Consider the following 26,917-nt stretch of genomic DNA (forward strand, 5'->3'; position numbering starts at 1 on the left):
CAAAGGCTATAATTTCAAGCATTTGGAGGCAATCATACTAAGGACCTCAAGTCAGACTACCATGATGAATTAGCTCTGTCCTGTTGTTTGTGGAATCTACACAGACTGACACTCTGCTTGCAGTGCATATTATTGGATGAACCTGTCTTGGAAAAAGACCACTCAACCCAAAGTGAAGTTTCTGTAGTGTAGTGGTTATCACGTTCGCCTTACACGCGAAACGTCCTCGGTTCGAAACCGAGCAGAAACAGCAACCAACTTTTGACAGAAAGTATGAATTGTTTGCAACGCCAAGAGTATCTATCTCCCTTTTACATTATACACATTTTAATTTGTGAGTCTGAAGATTTTCTTCTGCTTCCTGAAGACAGGTTTCCATAGTGTAGTGGTTATCACGTTCGGCTCACACGCGAAAGGTCCCCAGTTCGAAACTGGGTGGAAACAACTTGAGCAATTTTTACTATATCTGCTGAAATGGCTCTAAGGTAAGTGGATATCCAGCTACAAAGGCTAAAAGCTATTTGAAGGCAATCACACTAAGGATCTCAAGCCAGACTCCAATGGTGAATTATCTCTGTTCTGTTGTTTGTGGAATCTACACAGACTGACACTCTGCTTGCGGTGCAGATTATGGGATGAACCTGTCTTGGAAAAAGGCCACTAAACTCACTGTGAGGTTTCTGTTGTGTAGTGGTTATCACGTTCGCTTTACACGCGAAAGGTCCCCAGTTCGAAACTGGGCAGAAACAAATTGAGTGTTTTTTAACTAAACATGCTGAAATGGATCTCCGGCAAGCGCATTTCCACACTACAAAGGCTCCAATTTCAAGCTAGTTGAAGGCAATCGTGCTAAGGATCTCAAGACAGACTACCAAGCCCAATGAGCACTTTCCTGTTGCTTGTGGAATTTACACAGACCAACACTCTGATTGCAGGGCAGATTATTGGATGAACCTGTCTTGGAAAAAGACCACTCAACCCAAAGTGAAGTTTCTGTAGTGTAGTGGTTATCACGTTCGCCTAACACGCGAAAGGTCCTCGGTTCGAAACCGAGCAGAAACAGCGACCAACTTTTGACAGAAAGTATGAATTGTTTGCAACGCCAAGAGTATCTATCTCCCTTTTACATTATACACATTTTAATTTGTGAGTCTGAAGATTTTCTTCTGCTTCCTGAAGACAGGTTTCCATAGTGTAGTGGTTATCACGTTCGCCTCACACGCGAAAGGTCCCCAGTTCGAAACTGGGTGGAAACAACTTGAGCACTTTTTACTATATGTGCTGAAATGGCTCTAAGGTAAGTGGATATCCAGCTACAAAGGCTAAAAGCTATTTGAAGGCAATCATACTAAGGATCTCAAGCCAGACTCCAATGGTGAATTATCTCTGTTCTGTTGTTTGTGGAATCTACACAGACTGACACTCTGCTTGCGGTGCAGATTATGGGATGAACCTGTCTTGGAAAAAGGCCACTAAACTCACTGTGAGGTTTCTGTAGTGTAGTGGTTATCACGTTCGCTTTACACGCGAAAGGTCCCCAGTTCGAAACTGGGCAGAAACAAATTGAGTGTTTTTTAACTAAACATGCTGAAATGAATCTCCGGCAAGCGCATTTCCACACTACAAAGGCTCCAATTTCAAGCTAGTTGAAGGCAATCGTGCTAAGGATCTCAAGACAGACTACCAAGCCCAATGAGCACTTTCCTGTTGCTTGTGGAATTTACACAGACCAACACTCTGATTGCAGGGCAGATTATGGGATGAACCTGTCTTGGAAAAAGGCAAATAAGCTCACCATGAGGTTTCTGTAGTGTAGTGGTTATCACGTTCGCCTAACACGCGAAAGGTCCTCTGTTCGAAACCGAGCAGAAACAGCGGTCAGCTTTTGACAGAAAGTATAGATTGTTTGCGACGCTAAGAGTATTTAGCTCTCTTTTACATTATACGTTTTTTAAAATTCTTGATTCGCAAGACTTCCTTATGCTACCTCAAGACAGGTTTCCATAGTGTAGTGGTTATCACGTTCGCCTCACACGCGAAAGGTCCCCAGTTCCAAACTGGGTGGAAACATCTTGAGTAATTTTTACTATATGTGCTGAAATGGCTCACAGGTTAGTGGATTTCCATGCTACAAAGGCTATAATTTCAAGCATTTGGAGGCAATCATACTAAGGACCTCAAGTCAGACTACCATGATGAATTAGCTCTGTCCTGTTGTTTGTGGAATCTACACAGACTGACACTCTGCTTGCAGTGCATATTATTGGATGAACCTGTCTTGGAAAAAGACCACTCAACCCAAAGTGAAGTTTCTGTAGTGTAGTGGTTATCACGTTCGCCCTACACGCGAAAGGTCCTCGGTTCGAAACCGAGCAGAAACAGCGACCAACTTTTGACAGAAAGTATGAATTGTTTGCAACGCCAAGAGTATCTATCTCCCTTTTACATTATACACATTTTAATTTGTGAGTCTGAAGATTTTCTTCTGCTTCCTAAAGACAGGTTTCCATAGTGTAGTGGTTATCACGTTCGCCTCACACGCGAAAGGTCCCCAGTTCGAAACTGGGTGGAAACAACTTGAGCAATTTTTACTATATGTGCTGAAATGGCTCTAAGGTAAGTGGATATCCAGCTACAAAGGCTAAAAGCTATTTGAAGGCAATCATACTAAGGATCTCAAGCCAGACTCCAATGGTGAATTATCTCTGTTCTGTTGTTTGTGGAATCTACACAGACTGACACTCTGCTTGCGGTGCAGATTATGGGATGAACCTGTCTTGGAAAAAGGCCACTAAACTCACTGTGAGGTTTCTGTAGTGTAGTGGTTATCACGTTCGCTTTACACGCGAAAGGTCCCCAGTTCGAAACTGGGCAGAAACAAATTGAGTGTTTTTTAACTAAACATGCTGAAATGGCTCTCCGGCAAGCGCATTTCCACACTACAAAGGCTCCAATTTCAAGCTAGTTGAAGGCAATCGTGCTAAGGATCTCAAGACAGACTACCAAGCCCAATGAGCACTTTCCTGTTGCTTGTGGAATTTACACAGACGAACACTCTGATTGCAGGGCAGATTATGGGATGAACCTGTCTTGGAAAAAGGCAATTAAGCTCACCATGAGGTTTCTGTAGTGTAGTGGTTATCACGTTCGCCTAACACGCGAAAGGTCCTCTGTTCGAAACCGAGCAGAAACAGCGGTCAGCTTTTGACAGAAAGTATAGATTGTTTGCGACGCTAAGAGTATTTAGCTCTCTTTTACATTATACGTTTTTTAAAATTCTTGATTCGCAAGACTTCCTTATGCTACCTCAAGACAGGTTTCCATAGTGTAGTGGTTATCACGTTCGCCTCACACGCGAAAGGTCCCCAGTTCCAAACTGGTTGGAAACATCTTGAGTAATTTTTACTATATGTGCTGAAATGGCTCACAGGTTAGTGGATTTCCATGCTACAAAGGCTATAATTTCAAGCATTTGGAGGCAATCATACTAAGGACCTCAAGTCAGACTACCATGATGAATTAGCTCTGTCCTGTTGTTTGTGGAATCTACACAGACTGACACTCTGCTTGCAGTGCATATTATTGGATGAACCTGTCTTGGAAAAAGACCACTCAACCCAAAGTGAAGTTTCTGTAGTGTAGTGGTTATCACGTTCGCCTTACACGCGAAAGGTCATCGGTTCGAAACCGAGCAGAAACAGCGACTAACTTTTGACAGAAAGTATAAATTGTTTGCAACGCCAAGAGTATCTATCTCCCTTTTACATTATACACATTTTAATTTGTGAGTCTGAAGATTTTCTTCTGCTTCCTAAAGACAGGTTTCCATAGTGTAGTGGTTATCACGTTCGCCTCACACGCGAAAGGTCCCCAGTTCGAAACTGGGTGGAAACAACTTGAGCAATTTTTACTATATGTGCTGAAATGGCTCTAAGGTAAGTGGATATCCAGCTACAAAGGCTAAAAGCTATTTGAAGGCAATCATACTAAGGATCTCAAGCCAGACTCCAATGGTGAATTATCTCTGTTCTGTTGTTTGTGGAATCTACACAGACTGACACTCTGCTTGCGGTGCAGATTATGGGATGAACCTGTCTTGGAAAAAGGCCACTAAACTCACTGTGAGGTTTCTGTAGTGTAGTGGTTATCACGTTCGCTTTACACGCGAAAGGTCCCCAGTTCGAAACCGGGCAGAAACAAATTGAGTGTTTTTTAACTAAACATGCTGAAATGGCTCTCCGGCAAGCGCATTTCCACACTACAAAGGCTCAAATTTCAAGCTAGTTGAAGGCAATCGTGCTAAGGATCTCAAGACAGACTACCAAGCCCAATGAGCACTTTCCTGTTGCTTGTGGAATTTACACAGACCAACACTCTGATTGCAGGGCAGATTATGGGATGAACCTGTCTTGGAAAAAGGCAATTAAGCTCACCATGAGGTTTCTGTAGTGTAGTGGTTATCACGTTCGCCTAACACGCGAAAGGTCCTCGGTTCGAAACCGAGCAGAAACAGCGGTCAGCTTTTGACAGAAAGTATAGATTGTTTGCGACGCTAAGAGTATTTAGCTCTCTTTTACATTATACGTTTTTTAAAATTCTTGATTCGCAAGACTTCCTTATGCTACCTCAAGACAGGTTTCCATAGTGTAGTGGTTATCACGTTCGCCTCACACGCGAAAGGTCCCCAGTTCCAAACTGGGTGGAAACATCTTGAGTAATTTTTACTATATGTGCTGAAATGGCTCACAGGTTAGTGGATTTCCATGCTACAAAGGCTATAATTTCAAGCATTTGGAGGCAATCATACTAAGGACCTCAAGTCAGACTACCATGATGAATTAGCTCTGTCCTGTTGTTTGTGGAATCTACACAGACTGACACTCTGCTTGCAGTGCATATTATTGGATGAACCTGTCTTGGAAAAAGACCACTCAACCCAAAGTGAAGTTTCTGTAGTGTAGTGGTTATCACGTTCGCCTTACACGCGAAACGTCCTCGGTTCGAAACCGAGCAGAAACAGCAACCAACTTTTGACAGAAAGTATGAATTGTTTGCAACGCCAAGAGTATCTATCTCCCTTTTACATTATACACATTTTAATTTGTGAGTCTGAAGATTTTCTTCTGCTTCCTGAAGACAGGTTTCCATAGTGTAGTGGTTATCACGTTCGGCTCACACGCGAAAGGTCCCCAGTTCGAAACTGGGTGGAAACAACTTGAGCAATTTTTACTATATCTGCTGAAATGGCTCTAAGGTAAGTGGATATCCAGCTACAAAGGCTAAAAGCTATTTGAAGGCAATCACACTAAGGATCTCAAGCCAGACTCCAATGGTGAATTATCTCTGTTCTGTTGTTTGTGGAATCTACACAGACTGACACTCTGCTTGCGGTGCAGATTATGGGATGAACCTGTCTTGGAAAAAGGCCACTAAACTCACTGTGAGGTTTCTGTTGTGTAGTGGTTATCACGTTCGCTTTACACGCGAAAGGTCCCCAGTTCGAAACTGGGCAGAAACAAATTGAGTGTTTTTTAACTAAACATGCTGAAATGGATCTCCGGCAAGCGCATTTCCACACTACAAAGGCTCCAATTTCAAGCTAGTTGAAGGCAATCGTGCTAAGGATCTCAAGACAGACTACCAAGCCCAATGAGCACTTTCCTGTTGCTTGTGGAATTTACACAGACCAACACTCTGATTGCAGGGCAGATTATTGGATGAACCTGTCTTGGAAAAAGACCACTCAACCCAAAGTGAAGTTTCTGTAGTGTAGTGGTTATCACGTTCGCCTAACACGCGAAAGGTCCTCGGTTCGAAACCGAGCAGAAACAGCGACCAACTTTTGACAGAAAGTATGAATTGTTTGCAACGCCAAGAGTATCTATCTCCCTTTTACATTATACACATTTTAATTTGTGAGTCTGAAGATTTTCTTCTGCTTCCTGAAGACAGGTTTCCATAGTGTAGTGGTTATCACGTTCGCCTCACACGCGAAAGGTCCCCAGTTCGAAACTGGGTGGAAACAACTTGAGCACTTTTTACTATATGTGCTGAAATGGCTCTAAGGTAAGTGGATATCCAGCTACAAAGGCTAAAAGCTATTTGAAGGCAATCATACTAAGGATCTCAAGCCAGACTCCAATGGTGAATTATCTCTGTTCTGTTGTTTGTGGAATCTACACAGACTGACACTCTGCTTGCGGTGCAGATTATGGGATGAACCTGTCTTGGAAAAAGGCCACTAAACTCACTGTGAGGTTTCTGTAGTGTAGTGGTTATCACGTTCGCTTTACACGCGAAAGGTCCCCAGTTCGAAACTGGGCAGAAACAAATTGAGTGTTTTTTAACTAAACATGCTGAAATGAATCTCCGGCAAGCGCATTTCCACACTACAAAGGCTCCAATTTCAAGCTAGTTGAAGGCAATCGTGCTAAGGATCTCAAGACAGACTACCAAGCCCAATGAGCACTTTCCTGTTGCTTGTGGAATTTACACAGACCAACACTCTGATTGCAGGGCAGATTATGGGATGAACCTGTCTTGGAAAAAGGCAAATAAGCTCACCATGAGGTTTCTGTAGTGTAGTGGTTATCACGTTCGCCTAACACGCGAAAGGTCCTCTGTTCGAAACCGAGCAGAAACAGCGGTCAGCTTTTGACAGAAAGTATAGATTGTTTGCGACGCTAAGAGTATTTAGCTCTCTTTTACATTATACGTTTTTTAAAATTCTTGATTCGCAAGACTTCCTTATGCTACCTCAAGACAGGTTTCCATAGTGTAGTGGTTATCACGTTCGCCTCACACGCGAAAGGTCCCCAGTTCCAAACTGGGTGGAAACATCTTGAGTAATTTTTACTATATGTGCTGAAATGGCTCACAGGTTAGTGGATTTCCATGCTACAAAGGCTATAATTTCAAGCATTTGGAGGCAATCATACTAAGGACCTCAAGTCAGACTACCATGATGAATTAGCTCTGTCCTGTTGTTTGTGGAATCTACACAGACTGACACTCTGCTTGCAGTGCATATTATTGGATGAACCTGTCTTGGAAAAAGACCACTCAACCCAAAGTGAAGTTTCTGTAGTGTAGTGGTTATCACGTTCGCCCTACACGCGAAAGGTCCTCGGTTCGAAACCGAGCAGAAACAGCGACCAACTTTTGACAGAAAGTATGAATTGTTTGCAACGCCAAGAGTATCTATCTCCCTTTTACATTATACACATTTTAATTTGTGAGTCTGAAGATTTTCTTCTGCTTCCTAAAGACAGGTTTCCATAGTGTAGTGGTTATCACGTTCGCCTCACACGCGAAAGGTCCCCAGTTCGAAACTGGGTGGAAACAACTTGAGCAATTTTTACTATATGTGCTGAAATGGCTCTAAGGTAAGTGGATATCCAGCTACAAAGGCTAAAAGCTATTTGAAGGCAATCATACTAAGGATCTCAAGCCAGACTCCAATGGTGAATTATCTCTGTTCTGTTGTTTGTGGAATCTACACAGACTGACACTCTGCTTGCGGTGCAGATTATGGGATGAACCTGTCTTGGAAAAAGGCCACTAAACTCACTGTGAGGTTTCTGTAGTGTAGTGGTTATCACGTTCGCTTTACACGCGAAAGGTCCCCAGTTCGAAACTGGGCAGAAACAAATTGAGTGTTTTTTAACTAAACATGCTGAAATGGCTCTCCGGCAAGCGCATTTCCACACTACAAAGGCTCCAATTTCAAGCTAGTTGAAGGCAATCGTGCTAAGGATCTCAAGACAGACTACCAAGCCCAATGAGCACTTTCCTGTTGCTTGTGGAATTTACACAGACGAACACTCTGATTGCAGGGCAGATTATGGGATGAACCTGTCTTGGAAAAAGGCAATTAAGCTCACCATGAGGTTTCTGTAGTGTAGTGGTTATCACGTTCGCCTAACACGCGAAAGGTCCTCTGTTCGAAACCGAGCAGAAACAGCGGTCAGCTTTTGACAGAAAGTATAGATTGTTTGCGACGCTAAGAGTATTTAGCTCTCTTTTACATTATACGTTTTTTAAAATTCTTGATTCGCAAGACTTCCTTATGCTACCTCAAGACAGGTTTCCATAGTGTAGTGGTTATCACGTTCGCCTCACACGCGAAAGGTCCCCAGTTCCAAACTGGTTGGAAACATCTTGAGTAATTTTTACTATATGTGCTGAAATGGCTCACAGGTTAGTGGATTTCCATGCTACAAAGGCTATAATTTCAAGCATTTGGAGGCAATCATACTAAGGACCTCAAGTCAGACTACCATGATGAATTAGCTCTGTCCTGTTGTTTGTGGAATCTACACAGACTGACACTCTGCTTGCAGTGCATATTATTGGATGAACCTGTCTTGGAAAAAGACCACTCAACCCAAAGTGAAGTTTCTGTAGTGTAGTGGTTATCACGTTCGCCTTACACGCTAAACGTCCTCGGTTCGAAACCGAGCAGAAACAGCAACCAACTTTTGACAGAAAGTATGAATTGTTTGCAACGCCAAGAGTATCTATCTCCCTTTTACATTATACACATTTTAATTTGTGAGTCTGAAGATTTTCTTCTGCTTCCTGAAGACAGGTTTCCATAGTGTAGTGGTTATCACGTTCGGCTCACACGCGAAAGGTCCCCAGTTCGAAACTGGGTGGAAACAACTTGAGCAATTTTTACTATATCTGCTGAAATGGCTCTAAGGTAAGTGGATATCCAGCTACAAAGGCTAAAAGCTATTTGAAGGCAATCACACTAAGGATCTCAAGCCAGACTCCAATGGTGAATTATCTCTGTTCTGTTGTTTGTGGAATCTACACAGACTGACACTCTGCTTGCGGTGCAGATTATGGGATGAACCTGTCTTGGAAAAAGGCCACTAAACTCACTGTGAGGTTTCTGTTGTGTAGTGGTTATCACGTTCGCTTTACACGCGAAAGGTCCCCAGTTCGAAACTGGGCAGAAACAAATTGAGTGTTTTTTAACTAAACATGCTGAAATGGATCTCCGGCAAGCGCATTTCCACACTACAAAGGCTCCAATTTCAAGCTAGTTGAAGGCAATCGTGCTAAGGATCTCAAGACAGACTACCAAGCCCAATGAGCACTTTCCTGTTGCTTGTGGAATTTACACAGACCAACACTCTGATTGCAGGGCAGATTATTGGATGAACCTGTCTTGGAAAAAGACCACTCAACCCAAAGTGAAGTTTCTGTAGTGTAGTGGTTATCACGTTCGCCTAACACGCGAAAGGTCCTCGGTTCGAAACCGAGCAGAAACAGCGACCAACTTTTGACAGAAAGTATGAATTGTTTGCAACGCCAAGAGTATCTATCTCCCTTTTACATTATACACATTTTAATTTGTGAGTCTGAAGATTTTCTTCTGCTTCCTGAAGACAGGTTTCCATAGTGTAGTGGTTATCACGTTCGCCTCACACGCGAAAGGTCCCCAGTTCGAAACTGGGTGGAAACAACTTGAGCAATTTTTACTATATGTGCTGAAATGGCTCTAAGGTAAGTGGATATCCAGCTACAAAGGCTAAAAGCTATTTGAAGGCAATCATACTAAGGATCTCAAGCCAGACTCCAATGGTGAATTATCTCTGTTCTGTTGTTTGTGGAATCTACACAGACTGACACTCTGCTTGCGGTGCAGATTATGGGATGAACCTGTCTTGGAAAAAGGCCACTAAACTCACTGTGAGGTTTCTGTAGTGTAGTGGTTATCACGTTCGCTTTACACGCGAAAGGTCCCCAGTTCGAAACTGGGCAGAAACAAATTGAGTGTTTTTTAACTAAACATGCTGAAATGAATCTCCGGCAAGCGCATTTCCACACTACAAAGGCTCCAATTTCAAGCTAGTTGAAGGCAATCGTGCTAAGGATCTCAAGACAGACTACCAAGCCCAATGAGCACTTTCCTGTTGCTTGTGGAATTTACACAGACCAACACTCTGATTGCAGGGCAGATTATGGGATGAACCTGTCTTGGAAAAAGGCAATTAAGCTCACCATGAGGTTTCTGTAGTGTAGTGGTTATCACGTTCGCCTAACACGCGAAAGGTCCTCTGTTCGAAACCGAGCAGAAACAGCGGTCAGCTTTTGACAGAAAGTATAGATTGTTTGCGACGCTAAGAGTATTTAGCTCTCTTTTACATTATACGTTTTTTAAAATTCTTGATTCGCAAGACTTCCTTATGCTACCTCAAGACAGGTTTCCATAGTGTAGTGGTTATCACGTTCGCCTCACACGCGAAAGGTCCCCAGTTCCAAACTGGGTGGAAACATCTTGAGTAATTTTTACTATATGTGCTGAAATGGCTCACAGGTTAGTGGATTTCCATGCTACAAAGGCTATAATTTCAAGCATTTGGAGGCAATCATACTAAGGACCTCAAGTCAGACTACCATGATGAATTAGCTCTGTCCTGTTGTTTGTGGAATCTACACAGACTGACACTCTGCTTGCAGTGCATATTATTGGATGAACCTGTCTTGGAAAAAGACCACTCAACCCAAAGTGAAGTTTCTGTAGTGTAGTGGTTATCACGTTCGCCCTACACGCGAAAGGTCCTCGGTTCGAAACCGAGCAGAAACAGCGACCAACTTTTGACAGAAAGTATGAATTGTTTGCAACGCCAAGAGTATCTATCTCCCTTTTACATTATACACATTTTAATTTGTGAGTCTGAAGATTTTCTTCTGCTTCCTAAAGACAGGTTTCCATAGTGTAGTGGTTATCACGTTCGCCTCACACGCGAAAGGTCCCCAGTTCGAAACTGGGTGGAAACAACTTGAGCAATTTTTACTATATGTGCTGAAATGGCTCTAAGGTAAGTGGATATCCAGCTACAAAGGCTAAAAGCTATTTGAAGGCAATCATACTAAGGATCTCAAGCCAGACTCCAATGGTGAATTATCTCTGTTCTGTTGTTTGTGGAATCTACACAGACTGACACTCTGCTTGCGGTGCAGATTATGGGATGAACCTGTCTTGGAAAAAGGCCACTAAACTCACTGTGAGGTTTCTGTAGTGTAGTGGTTATCACGTTCGCTTTACACGCGAAAGGTCCCCAGTTCGAAACTGGGCAGAAACAAATTGAGTGTTTTTTAACTAAACATGCTGAAATGGCTCTCCGGCAAGCGCATTTCCACACTACAAAGGCTCCAATTTCAAGCTAGTTGAAGGCAATCGTGCTAAGGATCTCAAGACAGACTACCAAGCCCAATGAGCACTTTCCTGTTGCTTGTGGAATTTACACAGACGAACACTCTGATTGCAGGGCAGATTATGGGATGAACCTGTCTTGGAAAAAGGCAATTAAGCTCACCATGAGGTTTCTGTAGTGTAGTGGTTATCACGTTCGCCTAACACGCGAAAGGTCCTCTGTTCGAAACCGAGCAGAAACAGCGGTCAGCTTTTGACAGAAAGTATAGATTGTTTGCGACGCTAAGAGTATTTAGCTCTCTTTTACATTATACGTTTTTTAAAATTCTTGATTCGCAAGACTTCCTTATGCTACCTCAAGACAGGTTTCCATAGTGTAGTGGTTATCACGTTCGCCTCACACGCGAAAGGTCCCCAGTTCCAAACTGGGTGGAAACATCTTGAGTAATTTTTACTATATGTGCTGAAATGGCTCACAGGTTAGTGGATTTCCATGCTACAAAGGCTATAATTTCAAGCATTTGGAGGCAATCATACTAAGGACCTCAAGTCAGACTACCATGATGAATTAGCTCTGTCCTGTTGTTTGTGGAATCTACACAGACTGACACTCTGCTTGCAGTGCATATTATTGGATGAACCTGTCTTGGAAAAAGACCACTCAACCCAAAGTGAAGTTTCTGTAGTGTAGTGGTTATCACGTTCGCCTTACACGCGAAAGGTCCTCGGTTCGAAACCGAGCAGAAACAGCGACCAACTTTTGACAGAAAGTATGAATTGTTTGCAACGCCAAGAGTATCTATCTCCCTTTTACATTATACACATTTTAATTTGTGAGTCTGAAGATTTTCTTCTGCTTCCTGAAGACAGGTTTCCATAGTGTAGTGGTTATCACGTTCGGCTCACACGCGAAAGGTCCCCAGTTCGAAACTGGGTGGAAACAACTTGAGCAATTTTTACCATATGTGCTGAAATGGCTCTAAGGTAAGTGGATATCCAGCTACAAAGGCTAAAAGCTATTTGAAGGCAATCATACTAAGGATCTCAAGCCAGACTCCAATGGTGAATTATCTCTGTTCTGTTGTTTGTGGAATCTACACAGACTGACACTCTGCTTGCGGTGCAGATTATGGGATGAACCTGTCTTGGAAAAAGGCCACTAAACTCACTGTGAGGTTTCTGTTGTGTAGTGGTTATCACGTTCGCTTTACACGCGAAAGGTCCCCAGTTCGAAACTGGGCAGAAACAAATTGAGTGTTTTTTAACTAAACATGCTGAAATGGATCTCCGGCAAGCGCATTTCCACACTACAAAGGCTCCAATTTCAAGCTAGTTGAAGGCAATCGTGCTAAGGATCTCAAGACAGACTACCAAGCCCAATGAGCACTTTCCTGTGGCTTGTGGAATTTACACAGACCAACACTCTGATTGCAGGGCAGATTATTGGATGAACCTGTCTTGGAAAAAGACCACTCAACCCAAAGTGAAGTTTCTGTAGTGTAGTGGTTATCACGTTCGCCTAACACGCGAAAGGTCCTCGGTTCGAAACCGAGCAGAAACAGCGACCAACTTTTGACAGAAAGTATGAATTGTTTGCAACGCCAAGAGTATCTATCTCCCTTTTACATTATACACATTTTAATTTGTGAGTCTGAAGATTTTCTTCTGCTTCCTAAAGACAGGTTTCCATAGTGTAGTGGTTATCACGTTCGCCTCACACGCGAAAGGTCCCCAGTTCGAAACTGGGTGGAAACATCTTGAGTAATTTTTACTATATGTGCTGAAATGGCTCTAAGGTAAGTGGATATCCATGCTACAAAGGCTATAATTTCAAGCTATTTGGAGGCAATCATACTAAGGACCTCAAGTCAGACTACCATGATGAATTAGCTCTGTCCTGTTGTTTGTGGAATCTACACAGACTGACACTCTGCTTGCAGTGCATATTATTGGATGAACCTGTCTTGGAAAAAGACCACTCAACCCAAAGTGAAGTTTCTGTAGTGTAGTGGTTATCACGTTCGCCTAACACGCGAAAGGTCCTCGGTTCGAAACCGAGCAGAAACAGCGACCAACTTTTGACAGAAAGTATGAATTGTTTGCAACGCCAAGAGTATCTATCTCCCTTTTACATTATACACATTTTAATTTGTGAGTCTGAAGATTTTCTTCTGCTTCCTGAAGACAGGTTTCCATAGTGTAGTGGTTATCACGTTCGCTTTACACGCGAAAGGTCCCCAGTTCGAAACTGGGCAGAAACAAATTGAGTGTTTTTTAACTAAACATGCTGAAATGGATCTCCGGCAAGCGCATTTCCACACTACAAAGGCTCCAATTTAGAGCTTGTTGAAGGCAATCGTGCTAAGGATCTCAAGACAGACTACCAAGCCCAATGAGCACTTTCCTGTTGCTTGTGGAATTTACACAGACCAACACTCTGATTGCAGGGCAGATTATGGGATGAACCTGTCTTGGAAAAAGGCAATTAAGCTCACCATGAGGTTTCTGTAGTGTAGTGGTTATCACGTTCGCCTAACACGCGAAAGGTCCTCGGTTCGAAACCGAGCAGAAACAGCGGTCAGCTTTTGACAGAATGTATAGATTGTTTGCGACGCTAAGAGTATTTAGCTCTCTTTTACATTATACGTTTTTTAAAATTCGTGATTCGCAAGACTTCCTTATGCTACCTCAAGACAGGTTTCCATAGTGTAGTGGTTATCACGTTCGCCTCACACGCGAAAGGTCCCCAGTTCGAAACTGGGTGGAAACATCTTGAGTAATTTTTACTATATGTGCTGAAATGGCTCTCAGGTTAGTGGATTTCCATGCTACAAAGGCTGTAATTTCAAGCTATTTGGAGGCAATCATACTAAGGACCTCAAGTCAGACTACCATGATGAATTAGCTCTGTCCTGTTGTTTGTGGAATCTACACAGACTGACACTCTGCTTGCAGTGCATATTATTGGATGAACCTGTCTTGGAAAAAGACCACTCAACCTAAAGTGAAGTTTCTGTAGTGTAGTGGTTATCACGTTCGCCTAACACGCGAAAGGTCCTCGGTTCGAAACCGAGCAGAAACAGCGACCAACTTTTGACAGAAAGTATGAATTGTTTGCAACGCCAAGAGTATCTATCTCCCTTTTACATTATACACATTTTAATTTGTGAGTCTGAAGATTTTCTTCTGCTACCTCAAGACAGGTTTCCATAGTGTAGTGGTTATCACGTTCGCCTCACACGCGAAAGGTCCCCAGTTCGAAACTGGGTGGAAACATCTTGAGTAATTTTTACTATATGTGCTGAAATGGCTCTCAGGTTAGTGGATTTCCATGCTACAAAGGCTGTAATTTCAAGCTATTTGGAGGCAATCATACTAAGGACCTCAAGTCAGACTACCATGATGAATTAGCTCTGTCCTGTTGTTTGTGGAATCTACACAGACTGACACTCTGCTTGCAGTGCATATTATTGGATGAACCTGTCTTGGAAAAAGACCACTCAACCTAAAGTGAAGTTTCTGTAGTGTAGTGGTTATCACGTTCGCCTAACACGCGAAAGGTCCTCGGTTCGAAACCGAGCAGAAACAGCGACCAACTTTTGACAGAAAGTATGAATTGTTTGCAACGCCAAGAGTATCTATCTCCCTTTTACATTATACACATTTTAATTTGTGAGTCTGAAGATTTTCTTCTGCTTCCTAAAGACAGGTTTCCATAGTGTAGTGGTTATCACGATCGCCTCACACGCGAAAGGTCCCCAGTTCGAAACTGGGTGGAAACAACTTGAGCAATTTTTACTATATGTGCTGAAATGGCTCTAAGGTAAGTGGATATCCAGCTACAAAGGCTAAAAGCTATTTGAAGGCAATCATACTAAGGATCTCAAGCCAGACTCCAATGGTGAATTATCTCTGTTCTGTTGTTTGTGGAATCTACACAGACTGACACTCTGCTTGCGGTGCAGATTATGGGATGAACCTGTCTTGGAAAAAGGCCACTAAACTCACTGTGAGGTTTCTGTTGTGTAGCGGTTATCACGTTCGCTATACATGCGAAAGGTCCCCAGTTCGAAACTGGGCAGAAACAAATTGAGTGTTTTTTAACTAAACATGCTGAAATGGATCTCCGGCAAGCGCATTTCCACACTACAAAGGCTCCAATTTCAAGCTAGTTGAAGGCAATCGTGCTAAGGATCTCAAGACAGACTACCAAGCCCAATGAGCACTTTCCTGTGGCTTGTGGAATTTACACAGACCAACACTCTGATTGCAGGGCAGATTATTGGATGAACCTGTCTTGGAAAAAGACCACTCAACCCAAAGTGAAGTTTCTGTAGTGTAGTGGTTATCACGTTCGCCTAACATGCGAAAGGTCCTCGGTTCGAAACCGAGCAGAAACAGCGACCAACTTTTGACAGAAAGTATGAATTGTTTGCAACGCCAAGAGTATCTATCTCCCTTTTACATTATACACATTTTAATTTGTGAGTCTGAAGATTTTCTTCTGCTTCCTAAAGACAGGTTTCCATAGTGTAGTGGTTATCACGTTCGCCTCACACACGAAAGGTCCCCAGTTCGAAACTGGGTGGAAACATCTTGAGTAATTTTTACTATATGTGCTGAAATGGCTCTAAGGTAAGTGGATATCCATGCTACAAAGGCTATAATTTCAAGCTATTTGGAGGCAATCATACTAAGGACCTCAAGTCAGACTACCATGATGAATTAGCTCTGTCCTGTTGTTTGTGGAATCTACACAGACTGACACTCTGCTTGCAGTGCATATTATTGGATTAACCTGTCTTGGAAAAAGACCACTCAACCCAAAGTGAAGTTTCTGTAGTGTAGTGGTTATCACGTTCGCCTAACACGCGAAAGGTCCTCGGTTCGAAACCGAGCAGAAACAGCGACCAACTTTTGACAGAAAGTATGAATTGTTTGCAAAGCCAAGAGTATCTATCTCCCTTTTACATTATACACATTTTAATTTGTGAGTCTGAAGATTTTCTTCTGCTTCCTGAAGACAGGTTTCCATAGTGTAGTGGTTATCACGTTCGCTTTACACGCGAAAGGTCCCCAGTTCGAAACTGGGCAGAAACAAATTGAGTGTTTTTTAACTAAACATGCTGAAATGGATCTCCGGCAAGCACATTTCCACACTACAAAGGCTCCAATTTAGAGCTTGTTGAAGGCAATCGTGCTAAGGATCTCAAGACAGACTACCAAGCCCAATGAGCACTTTCCTGTTGCTTGTGGAATTTACACAGACCAACACTCTGATTGCAGGGCAGATTATGGGATGAACCTGTCTTGGAAAAAGGCAATTAAGCTCACCATGAGGTTTCTGTAGTGTAGTGGTTATCACGTTCGCCTAACACGCGAAAGGTCCTCGGTTCGAAACCGAGCAGAAACAGCGGTCAGCTTTTGACAGAAAGTATAGATTGTTTGCGACGCTAAGAGTATTTAGCTCTCTTTTACATTATACGTTTTTTAAAATTCGTGATTCGCAAGACTTCCTTATGCTACCTCAAGACAGGTTTCCATAGTGTAGTGGTTATCACGTTCGCCTCACACGCGAAAGGTCCCCAGTTCGAAACTGGGTGGAAACATCTTGAGTAATTTTTACTATATGTGCTGAAATGGCTCTCAGGTTAGTGGATTTCCATGCTACAAAGGCTCTAATTTCAAGCTATTTGAAGGCAATCATACTAAGGACCTCAAGTCAGACTACCATGATGAATTAGCTCTGTCCTGTTGTTTGTGGAATCTACACAGACTGACACTCTGCTTGCAGTGCATATTATTGGATGAACCTGTCTTGGAAAAAAACCACTCAATCCAAAGTGAAGTTTCTGTAGTGTAGTGGTTATCACGTTCGCCTTACACGCGAAACGTCCTCGGTTCGAAACCGAGCAGAAACAGCAACCAACTTTTGACAGAAAGTATGAATTGTTTGCAACGCCAAGAGTATCTATCTCCCTTTTACATTATACACATTTTAATTTGTGAGTCTGAAGATTTTCTTCTGCTTCCTGAAGACAGGTTTCCATAGTGTAGTGGTTATCACGTTCGGCTCACACGCGAAAGGTCCCCAGTTCGAAACTGGGTGGAAACAACTTGAGCAATTTTTACTATATCTGCTGAAATGGCTCTAAGGTAAGTGGATATCCAGCTACAAAGGCTAAAAGCTATTTGAAGGCAATCACACTAAGGATCTCAAGCCAGACTCCAATGGTGAATTATCTCTGTTCTGTTGTTTGTGGAATCTACACAGACTGACACTCTGCTTGCGGTGCAGATTATGGGATGAACCTGTCTTGGAAAAAGGCCACTAAACTCACTGTGAGGTTTCTGTTGTGTAGTGGTTATCACGTTCGCTTTACACGCGAAAGGTCCCCAGTTCGAAACTGGGCAGAAACAAATTGAGTGTTTTTTAACTAAACATGCTGAAATGGATCTCCGGCAAGCGCATTTCCACACTACAAAGGCTCCAATTTCAAGCTAGTTGAAGGCAATCGTGCTAAGGATCTCAAGACAGACTACCAAGCCCAATGAGCACTTTCCTGTTGCTTGTGGAATTTACACAGACCAACACTCTGATTGCAGGGCAGATTATTGGATGAACCTGTCTTGGAAAAAGACCACTCAACCCAAAGTGAAGTTTCTGTAGTGTAGTGGTTATCACGTTCGCCTAACACGCGAAAGGTCCTCGGTTCGAAACCGAGCAGAAACAGCGACCAACTTTTGACAGAAAGTATGAATTGTTTGCAACGCCAAGAGTATCTATCTCCCTTTTACATTATACACATTTTAATTTGTGAGTCTGAAGATTTTCTTCTGCTTCCTGAAGACAGGTTTCCATAGTGTAGTGGTTATCACGTTCGCCTCACACGCGAAAGGTCCCCAGTTCGAAACTGGGTGGAAACAACTTGAGCAATTTTTACTATATGTGCTGAAATGGCTCTAAGGTAAGTGGATATCCAGCTACAAAGGCTAAAAGCTATTTGAAGGCAATCATACTAAGGATCTCAAGCCAGACTCCAATGGTGAATTATCTCTGTTCTGTTGTTTGTGGAATCTACACAGACTGACACTCTGCTTGCGGTGCAGATTATGGGATGAACCTGTCTTGGAAAAAGGCCACTAAACTCACTGTGAGGTTTCTGTAGTGTAGTGGTTATCACGTTCGCTTTACACGCGAAAGGTCCCCAGTTCGAAACTGGGCAGAAACAAATTGAGTGTTTTTTAACTAAACATGCTGAAATGAATCTCCGGCAAGCGCATTTCCACACTACAAAGGCTCCAATTTCAAGCTAGTTGAAGGCAATCGTGCTAAGGATCTCAAGACAGACTACCAAGCCCAATGAGCACTTTCCTGTTGCTTGTGGAATTTACACAGACCAACACTCTGATTGCAGGGCAGATTATGGGATGAACCTGTCTTGGAAAAAGGCAATTAAGCTCACCATGAGGTTTCTGTAGTGTAGTGGTTATCACGTTCGCCTAACACGCAAAAGGTCCTCTGTTCGAAACCGAGCAGAAACAGCGGTCAGCTTTTGACAGAAAGTATAGATTGTTTGCGACGCTAAGAGTATTTAGCTCTCTTTTACATTATACGTTTTTTAAAATTCTTGATTCGCAAGACTTCCTTATGCTACCTCAAGACAGGTTTCCATAGTGTAGTGGTTATCACGTTCGCCTCACACGCGAAAGGTCCCCAGTTCCAAACTGGGTGGAAACATCTTGAGTAATTTTTACTATATGTGCTGAAATGGCTCACAGGTTAGTGGATTTCCATGCTACAAAGGCTATAATTTCAAGCATTTGGAGGCAATCATACTAAGGACCTCAAGTCAGACTACCATGATGAATTAGCTCTGTCCTGTTGTTTGTGGAATCTACACAGACTGACACTCTGCTTGCAGTGCATATTATTGGATGAACCTGTCTTGGAAAAAGACCACTCAACCCAAAGTGAAGTTTCTGTAGTGTAGTGGTTATCACGTTCGCCCTACACGCGAAAGGTCCTCGGTTCGAAACCGAGCAGAAACAGCGACCAACTTTTGACAGAAAGTATGAATTGTTTGCAACGCCAAGAGTATCTATCTCCCTTTTACATTATACACATTTTAATTTGTGAGTCTGAAGATTTTCTTCTGCTTCCTAAAGACAGGTTTCCATAGTGTAGTGGTTATCACGTTCGCCTCACACGCGAAAGGTCCCCAGTTCGAAACTGGGTGGAAACAACTTGAGCAATTTTTACTATATGTGCTGAAATGGCTCTAAGGTAAGTGGATATCCAGCTACAAAGGCTAAAAGCTATTTGAAGGCAATCATACTAAGGATCTCAAGCCAGACTCCAATGGTGAATTATCTCTGTTCTGTTGTTTGTGGAATCTACACAGACTGACACTCTGCTTGCGGTGCAGATTATGGGATGAACCTGTCTTGGAAAAAGGCCACTAAACTCACTGTGAGGTTTCTGTTGTGTAGCGGTTATCACGTTCGCTATACATGCGAAAGGTCCCCAGTTCGAAACTGGGCAGAAACAAATTGAGTGTTTTTTAACTAAACATGCTGAAATGGATCTCCGGCAAGCGCATTTCCACACTACAAAGGCTCCAATTTCAAGCTAGTTGAAGGCAATCGTGCTAAGGATCTCAAGACAGACTACCAAGCCCAATGAGCACTTTCCTGTGGCTTGTGGAATTTACACAGACCAACACTCTGATTGCAGGGCAGATTATTGGATGAACCTGTCTTGGAAAAAGACCACTCAACCCAAAGTGAAGTTTCTGTAGTGTAGTGGTTATCACGTTCGCCTAACATGCGAAAGGTCCTCGGTTCGAAACCGAGCAGAAACAGCGACCAACTTTTGACAGAAAGTATGAATTGTTTGCAACGCCAAGAGTATCTATCTCCCTTTTACATTATACACATTTTAATTTGTGAGTCTGAAGATTTTCTTCTGCTTCCTAAAGACAGGTTTCCATAGTGTAGTGGTTATCACGTTCGCCTCACACACGAAAGGTCCCCAGTTCGAAACTGGGTGGAAACATCTTGAGTAATTTTTACTATATGTGCTGAAATGGCTCTAAGGTAAGTGGATATCCATGCTACAAAGGCTATAATTTCAAGCTATTTGGAGGCAATCATACTAAGGACCTCAAGTCAGACTACCATGATGAATTAGCTCTGTCCTGTTGTTTGTGGAATCTACACAGACTGACACTCTGCTTGCAGTGCATATTATTGGATTAACCTGTCTTGGAAAAAGACCACTCAACCCAAAGTGAAGTTTCTGTAGTGTAGTGGTTATCACGTTCGCCTAACACGCGAAAGGTCCTCGGTTCGAAACCGAGCAGAAACAGCGACCAACTTTTGACAGAAAGTATGAATTGTTTGCAAAGCCAAGAGTATCTATCTCCCTTTTACATTATACACATTTTAATTTGTGAGTCTGAAGATTTTCTTCTGCTTCCTGAAGACAGGTTTCCATAGTGTAGTGGTTATCACGTTCGCTTTACACGCGAAAGGTCCCCAGTTCGAAACTGGGCAGAAACAAATTGAGTGTTTTTTAACTAAACATGCTGAAATGGATCTCCGGCAAGCACATTTCCACACTACAAAGGCTCCAATTTAGAGCTTGTTGAAGGCAATCGTGCTAAGGATCTCAAGACAGACTACCAAGCCCAATGAGCACTTTCCTGTTGCTTGTGGAATTTACACAGACCAACACTCTGATTGCAGGGCAGATTATGGGATGAACCTGTCTTGGAAAAAGGCAATTAAGCTCACCATGAGGTTTCTGTAGTGTAGTGGTTATCACGTTCGCCTAACACGCGAAAGGTCCTCGGTTCGAAACCGAGCAGAAACAGCGGTCAGCTTTTGACAGAAAGTATAGATTGTTTGCGACGCTAAGAGTATTTAGCTCTCTTTTACATTATACGTTTTTTAAAATTCGTGATTCGCAAGACTTCCTTATGCTACCTCAAGACAGGTTTCCATAGTGTAGTGGTTATCACGTTCGCCTCACACGCGAAAGGTCCCCAGTTCGAAACTGGGTGGAAACATCTTGAGTAATTTTTACTATATGTGCTGAAATGGCTCTCAGGTTAGTGGATTTCCATGCTACAAAGGCTCTAATTTCAAGCTATTTGAAGGCAATCATACTAAGGACCTCAAGTCAGACTACCATGATGAATTAGCTCTGTCCTGTTGTTTGTGGAATCTACACAGACTGACACTCTGCTTGCAGTGCATATTATTGGATGAACCTGTCTTGGAAAAAAACCACTCAATCCAAAGTGAAGTTTCTGTAGTGTAGTGGTTATCACGTTCGCCTTACACGCGAAACGTCCTCGGTTCGAAACCGAGCAGAAACAGCAACCAACTTTTGACAGAAAGTATGAATTGTTTGCAACGCCAAGAGTATCTATCTCCCTTTTACATTATACACATTTTAATTTGTGAGTCTGAAGATTTTCTTCTGCTTCCTGAAGACAGGTTTCCATAGTGTAGTGGTTATCACGTTCGGCTCACACGCGAAAGGTCCCCAGTTCGAAACTGGGTGGAAACAACTTGAGCAATTTTTACTATATCTGCTGAAATGGCTCTAAGGTAAGTGGATATCCAGCTACAAAGGCTAAAAGCTATTTGAAGGCAATCACACTAAGGATCTCAAGCCAGACTCCAATGGTGAATTATCTCTGTTCTGTTGTTTGTGGAATCTACACAGACTGACACTCTGCTTGCGGTGCAGATTATGGGATGAACCTGTCTTGGAAAAAGGCCACTAAACTCACTGTGAGGTTTCTGTTGTGTAGTGGTTATCACGTTCGCTTTACACGCGAAAGGTCCCCAGTTCGAAACTGGGCAGAAACAAATTGAGTGTTTTTTAACTAAACATGCTGAAATGGATCTCCGGCAAGCGCATTTCCACACTACAAAGGCTCCAATTTCAAGCTAGTTGAAGGCAATCGTGCTAAGGATCTCAAGACAGACTACCAAGCCCAATGAGCACTTTCCTGTTGCTTGTGGAATTTACACAGACCAACACTCTGATTGCAGGGCAGATTATTGGATGAACCTGTCTTGGAAAAAGACCACTCAACCCAAAGTGAAGTTTCTGTAGTGTAGTGGTTATCACGTTCGCCTAACACGCGAAAGGTCCTCGGTTCGAAACCGAGCAGAAACAGCGACCAACTTTTGACAGAAAGTATGAATTGTTTGCAACGCCAAGAGTATCTATCTCCCTTTTACATTATACACATTTTAATTTGTGAGTCTGAAGATTTTCTTCTGCTTCCTGAAGACAGGTTTCCATAGTGTAGTGGTTATCACGTTCGCCTCACACGCGAAAGGTCCCCAGTTCGAAACTGGGTGGAAACAACTTGAGCAATTTTTACTATATGTGCTGAAATGGCTCTAAGGTAAGTGGATATCCAGCTACAAAGGCTAAAAGCTATTTGAAGGCAATCATACTAAGGATCTCAAGCCAGACTCCAATGGTGAATTATCTCTGTTCTGTTGTTTGTGGAATCTACACAGACTGACACTCTGCTTGCGGTGCAGATTATGGGATGAACCTGTCTTGGAAAAAGGCCACTAAACTCACTGTGAGGTTTCTGTAGTGTAGTGGTTATCACGTTCGCTTTACACGCGAAAGGTCCCCAGTTCGAAACTGGGCAGAAACAAATTGAGTGTTTTTTAACTAAACATGCTGAAATGAATCTCCGGCAAGCGCATTTCCACACTACAAAGGCTCCAATTTCAAGCTAGTTGAAGGCAATCGTGCTAAGGATCTCAAGACAGACTACCAAGCCCAATGAGCACTTTCCTGTTGCTTGTGGAATTTACACAGACCAACACTCTGATTGCAGGGCAGATTATGGGATGAACCTGTCTTGGAAAAAGGCAATTAAGCTCACCATGAGGTTTCTGTAGTGTAGTGGTTATCACGTTCGCCTAACACGCAAAAGGTCCTCTGTTCGAAACCGAGCAGAAACAGCGGTCAGCTTTTGACAGAAAGTATAGATTGTTTGCGACGCTAAGAGTATTTAGCTCTCTTTTACATTATACGTTTTTTAAAATTCTTGATTCGCAAGACTTCCTTATGCTACCTCAAGACAGGTTTCCATAGTGTAGTGGTTATCACGTTCGCCTCACACGCGAAAGGTCCCCAGTTCCAAACTGGGTGGAAACATCTTGAGTAATTTTTACTATATGTGCTGAAATGGCTCACAGGTTAGTGGATTTCCATGCTACAAAGGCTATAATTTCAAGCATTTGGAGGCAATCATACTAAGGACCTCAAGTCAGACTACCATGATGAATTAGCTCTGTCCTGTTGTTTGTGGAATCTACACAGACTGACACTCTGCTTGCAGTGCATATTATTGGATGAACCTGTCTTGGAAAAAGACCACTCAACCCAAAGTGAAGTTTCTGTAGTGTAGTGGTTATCACGTTCGCCCTACACGCGAAAGGTCCTCGGTTCGAAACCGAGCAGAAACAGCGACCAACTTTTGACAGAAAGTATGAATTGTTTGCAACGCCAAGAGTATCTATCTCCCTTTTACATTATACACATTTTAATTTGTGAGTCTGAAGATTTTCTTCTGCTTCCTAAAGACAGGTTTCCATAGTGTAGTGGTTATCACGTTCGCCTCACACGCGAAAGGTCCCCAGTTCGAAACTGGGTGGAAACAACTTGAGCAATTTTTACTATATGTGCTGAAATGGCTCTAAGGTAAGTGGATATCCAGCTACAAAGGCTAAAAGCTATTTGAAGGCAATCATACTAAGGATCTCAAGCCAGACTCCAATGGTGAATTATCTCTGTTCTGTTGTTTGTGGAATCTACACAGACTGACACTCTGCTTGCGGTGCAGATTATGGGATGAACCTGTCTTGGAAAAAGGCCACTAAACTCACTGTGAGGTTTCTGTAGTGTAGTGGTTATCACGTTCGCTTTACACGCGAAAGGTCCCCAGTTCGAAACTGGGCAGAAACAAATTGAGTGTTTTTTAACTAAACATGCTGAAATGGCTCTCCGGCAAGCGCATTTCCACACTACAAAGGCTCCAATTTCAAGCTAGTTGAAGGCAATCGTGCTAAGGATCTCAAGACAGACTACCAAGCCCAATGAGCACTTTCCTGTTGCTTGTGGAATTTACACAGACGAACACTCTGATTGCAGGGCAGATTATGGGATGAACCTGTCTTGGAAAAAGGCAATTAAGCTCACCATGAGGTTTCTGTAGTGTAGTGGTTATCACGTTCGCCTAACACGCGAAAGGTCCTCTGTTCGAAAACGAGCAGAAACAGCGGTCAGCTTTTGACAGAAAGTATAGATTGTTTGCGACGCTAAGAGTATTTAGCTCTCTTTTACATTATACGTTTTTTAAAATTCTTGATTCGCAAGACTTCCTTATGCTACCTCAAGACAGGTTTCCATAGTGTAGTGGTTATCACGTTCGCCTCACACGCGAAAGGTCCCCAGTTCCAAACTGGGTGGAAACATCTTGAGTAATTTTTACTATATGTGCTGAAATGGCTCACAGGTTAGTGGATTTCCATGCTACAAAGGCTATAATTTCAAGCATTTGGAGGCAATCATACTAAGGACCTCAAGTCAGACTACCATGATGAATTAGCTCTGTCCTGTTGTTTGTGGAATCTACACAGACTGACACTCTGCTTGCAGTGCATATTATTGGATGAACCTGTCTTGGAAAAAGACCACTCAACCCAAAGTGAAGTTTCTGTAGTGTAGTGGTTATCACGTTCGCCTTACACGCGAAACGTCCTCGGTTCGAAACCGAGCAGAAACAGCAACCAACTTTTGACAGAAAGTATGAATTGTTTGCAACGCCAAGAGTATCTATCTCCCTTTTACATTATACACATTTTAATTTGTGAGTCTGAAGATTTTCTTCTGCTTCCTGAAGACAGGTTTCCATAGTGTAGTGGTTATCACGTTCGGCTCACACGCGAAAGGTCCCCAGTTCGAAACTGGGTGGAAACAACTTGAGCAATTTTTACTATATGTGCTGAAATGGCTCTAAGGTAAGTGGATATCCAGCTACAAAGGCTAAAAGCTATTTGAAGGCAATCACACTAAGGATCTCAAGCCAGACTCCAATGGTGAATTATCTCTGTTCTGTTGTTTGTGGAATCTACACAGACTGACACTCTGCTTGCGGTGCAGATTATGGGATGAACCTGTCTTGGAAAAAGGCCACTAAACTCACTGTGAGGTTTCTGTTGTGTAGTGGTTATCACGTTCGCTTTACACGCGAAAGGTCCCCAGTTCGAAACTGGGCAGAAACAAATTGAGTGTTTTTTAACTAAACATGCTGAAATGGATCTCCGGCAAGCGCATTTCCACACTACAAAGGCTCCAATTTCAAGCTAGTTGAAGGCAATCGTGCTAAGGATCTCAAGACAGACTACCAAGCCCAATGAGCACTTTCCTGTTGCTTGTGGAATTTACACAGACCAACACTCTGATTGCAGGGCAGATTATTGGATGAACCTGTCTTGGAAAAAGACCACTCAACCCAAAGTGAAGTTTCTGTAGTGTAGTGGTTATCACGTTCGCCTACCACGCGAAAGGTCCTCGGTTCGAAACCGAGCAGAAACAGCGACCAACTTTTGACAGAAAGTATGAATTGTTTGCAACGCCAAGAGTATCTATCTCCCTTTTACATTATACACATTTTAATTTGTGAGTCTGAAGATTTTCTTCTGCTTCCTGAAGACAGGTTTCCATAGTGTAGTGGTTATCACGTTCGCCTCACACGCGAAAGGTCCCCAGTTCGAAACTGGGCAGAAACAAATTGAGTGTTTTTTAACTAAACATGCTGAAATGGATCTCCGGCAAGCGCATTTCCACACTACAAAGGCTCCAATTTCAAGCTAGTTGAAGGCAATCGTGCTAAGGATCTCAAGACAGACTACCAAGCCCAATGAGCACTTTCCTGTGGCTTGTGGAATTTACACAGACCAACACTCTGATTGCAGGGCAGATTATTGGATGAACCTGTCTTGGAAAAAGACCACTCAACCCAAAGTGAAGTTTCTGTAGTGTAGTGGTTATCACGTTCGCCTAACACGCGAAAGGTCCTCGGTTCGAAACCGAGCAGAAACAGCGACCAACTTTTGACAGAAAGTATGAATTGTTTGCAACGCCAAGAGTATCTATCTCCCTTTTACATTATACACATTTTAATTTGTGAGTCTGAAGATTTTCTTCTGCTTCCTAAAGACAGGTTTCCATAGTGTAGTGGTTATCACGTTCGCCTCACACGCGAAAGGTCCCCAGTTCGAAACTGGGTGGAAACATCTTGAGTAATTTTTAACTAAACATGCTGAAATGGATCTCCGGCAAGCGCATTTCCACACTACAAAGGCTCCAATTTAGAGCTTGTTGAAGGCAATCGTGCTAAGGATCTCAAGACAGACTACCAAGCCCAATGAGCACTTTCCTGTTGCTTGTGGAATTTACACAGACCAACACTCTGATTGCAGGGCAGATTATGGGATGAACCTGTCTTGGAAAAAGGCAATTAAGCTCACCATGAGGTTTCTGTAGTGTAGTGGTTATCACGTTCGCCTAACACGCGAAAGGTCCTCGGTTCGAAACCGAGCAGAAACAGCGGTCAGCTTTTGACAGAATGTATAGATTGTTTGCGACGCTAAGAGTATTTAGCTCTCTTTTACATTATACGTTTTTTAAAATTC

General features: G+C 42.7%; 34 non-coding genes across 34 annotated transcripts; all 34 read left to right on the forward strand.

Annotated features, from left to right (window-relative positions):
• Nucleotides 1-177: 177 nt before the first annotated feature.
• trnav-uac (transfer RNA valine (anticodon UAC)) lies at nucleotides 178-250 on the forward strand. Its single transcript has one exon. It is a non-coding gene; the product is annotated as a tRNA-Val (tRNA).
• A 426-nt stretch (nucleotides 251-676) lies between these two features.
• trnav-uac (transfer RNA valine (anticodon UAC)) lies at nucleotides 677-749 on the forward strand. Its single transcript has one exon. It is a non-coding gene; the product is annotated as a tRNA-Val (tRNA).
• A 739-nt stretch (nucleotides 750-1,488) lies between these two features.
• On the forward strand, nucleotides 1,489-1,561 carry trnav-uac (transfer RNA valine (anticodon UAC)). Its single transcript has one exon. It is a non-coding gene; the product is annotated as a tRNA-Val (tRNA).
• Nucleotides 1,562-2,308: 747 nt separating this feature from the next.
• On the forward strand, nucleotides 2,309-2,381 carry trnav-uac (transfer RNA valine (anticodon UAC)). The gene has a single exon. It is a non-coding gene; the product is annotated as a tRNA-Val (tRNA).
• Nucleotides 2,382-2,807: 426 nt separating this feature from the next.
• trnav-uac (transfer RNA valine (anticodon UAC)) lies at nucleotides 2,808-2,880 on the forward strand. Its single transcript has one exon. It is a non-coding gene; the product is annotated as a tRNA-Val (tRNA).
• Nucleotides 2,881-3,627: 747 nt separating this feature from the next.
• On the forward strand, nucleotides 3,628-3,700 carry trnav-uac (transfer RNA valine (anticodon UAC)). Its single transcript has one exon. It is a non-coding gene; the product is annotated as a tRNA-Val (tRNA).
• A 426-nt stretch (nucleotides 3,701-4,126) lies between these two features.
• Nucleotides 4,127-4,199, forward strand: trnav-uac (transfer RNA valine (anticodon UAC)). Its single transcript has one exon. It is a non-coding gene; the product is annotated as a tRNA-Val (tRNA).
• Nucleotides 4,200-4,946: 747 nt separating this feature from the next.
• On the forward strand, nucleotides 4,947-5,019 carry trnav-uac (transfer RNA valine (anticodon UAC)). The gene has a single exon. It is a non-coding gene; the product is annotated as a tRNA-Val (tRNA).
• Nucleotides 5,020-5,445: 426 nt separating this feature from the next.
• trnav-uac (transfer RNA valine (anticodon UAC)) lies at nucleotides 5,446-5,518 on the forward strand. The gene has a single exon. It is a non-coding gene; the product is annotated as a tRNA-Val (tRNA).
• A 739-nt stretch (nucleotides 5,519-6,257) lies between these two features.
• On the forward strand, nucleotides 6,258-6,330 carry trnav-uac (transfer RNA valine (anticodon UAC)). Its single transcript has one exon. It is a non-coding gene; the product is annotated as a tRNA-Val (tRNA).
• A 747-nt stretch (nucleotides 6,331-7,077) lies between these two features.
• trnav-uac (transfer RNA valine (anticodon UAC)) lies at nucleotides 7,078-7,150 on the forward strand. Its single transcript has one exon. It is a non-coding gene; the product is annotated as a tRNA-Val (tRNA).
• A 426-nt stretch (nucleotides 7,151-7,576) lies between these two features.
• Nucleotides 7,577-7,649, forward strand: trnav-uac (transfer RNA valine (anticodon UAC)). The gene has a single exon. It is a non-coding gene; the product is annotated as a tRNA-Val (tRNA).
• A 747-nt stretch (nucleotides 7,650-8,396) lies between these two features.
• trnav-uac (transfer RNA valine (anticodon UAC)) lies at nucleotides 8,397-8,469 on the forward strand. Its single transcript has one exon. It is a non-coding gene; the product is annotated as a tRNA-Val (tRNA).
• A 426-nt stretch (nucleotides 8,470-8,895) lies between these two features.
• Nucleotides 8,896-8,968, forward strand: trnav-uac (transfer RNA valine (anticodon UAC)). Its single transcript has one exon. It is a non-coding gene; the product is annotated as a tRNA-Val (tRNA).
• Nucleotides 8,969-9,707: 739 nt separating this feature from the next.
• Nucleotides 9,708-9,780, forward strand: trnav-uac (transfer RNA valine (anticodon UAC)). The gene has a single exon. It is a non-coding gene; the product is annotated as a tRNA-Val (tRNA).
• Nucleotides 9,781-10,527: 747 nt separating this feature from the next.
• Nucleotides 10,528-10,600, forward strand: trnav-uac (transfer RNA valine (anticodon UAC)). Its single transcript has one exon. It is a non-coding gene; the product is annotated as a tRNA-Val (tRNA).
• A 426-nt stretch (nucleotides 10,601-11,026) lies between these two features.
• trnav-uac (transfer RNA valine (anticodon UAC)) lies at nucleotides 11,027-11,099 on the forward strand. Its single transcript has one exon. It is a non-coding gene; the product is annotated as a tRNA-Val (tRNA).
• A 747-nt stretch (nucleotides 11,100-11,846) lies between these two features.
• On the forward strand, nucleotides 11,847-11,919 carry trnav-uac (transfer RNA valine (anticodon UAC)). Its single transcript has one exon. It is a non-coding gene; the product is annotated as a tRNA-Val (tRNA).
• Nucleotides 11,920-12,345: 426 nt separating this feature from the next.
• trnav-uac (transfer RNA valine (anticodon UAC)) lies at nucleotides 12,346-12,418 on the forward strand. The gene has a single exon. It is a non-coding gene; the product is annotated as a tRNA-Val (tRNA).
• A 940-nt stretch (nucleotides 12,419-13,358) lies between these two features.
• Nucleotides 13,359-13,431, forward strand: trnav-uac (transfer RNA valine (anticodon UAC)). Its single transcript has one exon. It is a non-coding gene; the product is annotated as a tRNA-Val (tRNA).
• A 2,766-nt stretch (nucleotides 13,432-16,197) lies between these two features.
• trnav-uac (transfer RNA valine (anticodon UAC)) lies at nucleotides 16,198-16,270 on the forward strand. The gene has a single exon. It is a non-coding gene; the product is annotated as a tRNA-Val (tRNA).
• Nucleotides 16,271-17,018: 748 nt separating this feature from the next.
• Nucleotides 17,019-17,091, forward strand: trnav-uac (transfer RNA valine (anticodon UAC)). Its single transcript has one exon. It is a non-coding gene; the product is annotated as a tRNA-Val (tRNA).
• A 426-nt stretch (nucleotides 17,092-17,517) lies between these two features.
• On the forward strand, nucleotides 17,518-17,590 carry trnav-uac (transfer RNA valine (anticodon UAC)). Its single transcript has one exon. It is a non-coding gene; the product is annotated as a tRNA-Val (tRNA).
• A 739-nt stretch (nucleotides 17,591-18,329) lies between these two features.
• On the forward strand, nucleotides 18,330-18,402 carry trnav-uac (transfer RNA valine (anticodon UAC)). The gene has a single exon. It is a non-coding gene; the product is annotated as a tRNA-Val (tRNA).
• Nucleotides 18,403-19,149: 747 nt separating this feature from the next.
• Nucleotides 19,150-19,222, forward strand: trnav-uac (transfer RNA valine (anticodon UAC)). Its single transcript has one exon. It is a non-coding gene; the product is annotated as a tRNA-Val (tRNA).
• Nucleotides 19,223-20,661: 1,439 nt separating this feature from the next.
• Nucleotides 20,662-20,734, forward strand: trnav-uac (transfer RNA valine (anticodon UAC)). The gene has a single exon. It is a non-coding gene; the product is annotated as a tRNA-Val (tRNA).
• A 748-nt stretch (nucleotides 20,735-21,482) lies between these two features.
• trnav-uac (transfer RNA valine (anticodon UAC)) lies at nucleotides 21,483-21,555 on the forward strand. The gene has a single exon. It is a non-coding gene; the product is annotated as a tRNA-Val (tRNA).
• A 426-nt stretch (nucleotides 21,556-21,981) lies between these two features.
• On the forward strand, nucleotides 21,982-22,054 carry trnav-uac (transfer RNA valine (anticodon UAC)). Its single transcript has one exon. It is a non-coding gene; the product is annotated as a tRNA-Val (tRNA).
• Nucleotides 22,055-22,793: 739 nt separating this feature from the next.
• On the forward strand, nucleotides 22,794-22,866 carry trnav-uac (transfer RNA valine (anticodon UAC)). The gene has a single exon. It is a non-coding gene; the product is annotated as a tRNA-Val (tRNA).
• A 747-nt stretch (nucleotides 22,867-23,613) lies between these two features.
• Nucleotides 23,614-23,686, forward strand: trnav-uac (transfer RNA valine (anticodon UAC)). The gene has a single exon. It is a non-coding gene; the product is annotated as a tRNA-Val (tRNA).
• Nucleotides 23,687-24,112: 426 nt separating this feature from the next.
• trnav-uac (transfer RNA valine (anticodon UAC)) lies at nucleotides 24,113-24,185 on the forward strand. The gene has a single exon. It is a non-coding gene; the product is annotated as a tRNA-Val (tRNA).
• A 747-nt stretch (nucleotides 24,186-24,932) lies between these two features.
• Nucleotides 24,933-25,005, forward strand: trnav-uac (transfer RNA valine (anticodon UAC)). The gene has a single exon. It is a non-coding gene; the product is annotated as a tRNA-Val (tRNA).
• A 426-nt stretch (nucleotides 25,006-25,431) lies between these two features.
• Nucleotides 25,432-25,504, forward strand: trnav-uac (transfer RNA valine (anticodon UAC)). The gene has a single exon. It is a non-coding gene; the product is annotated as a tRNA-Val (tRNA).
• A 240-nt stretch (nucleotides 25,505-25,744) lies between these two features.
• Nucleotides 25,745-25,817, forward strand: trnag-acc (transfer RNA glycine (anticodon ACC)). Its single transcript has one exon. It is a non-coding gene; the product is annotated as a tRNA-Gly (tRNA).
• The last annotated feature ends 1,100 nt before the right edge of the window (nucleotides 25,818-26,917 follow it).

The sequence above is a fragment of the Pseudorasbora parva genome, chromosome 5 (assembly GCF_024679245.1).
Source record: "Pseudorasbora parva isolate DD20220531a chromosome 5, ASM2467924v1, whole genome shotgun sequence".
Taxonomy (NCBI): domain Eukaryota; kingdom Metazoa; phylum Chordata; class Actinopteri; order Cypriniformes; family Gobionidae; genus Pseudorasbora; species Pseudorasbora parva.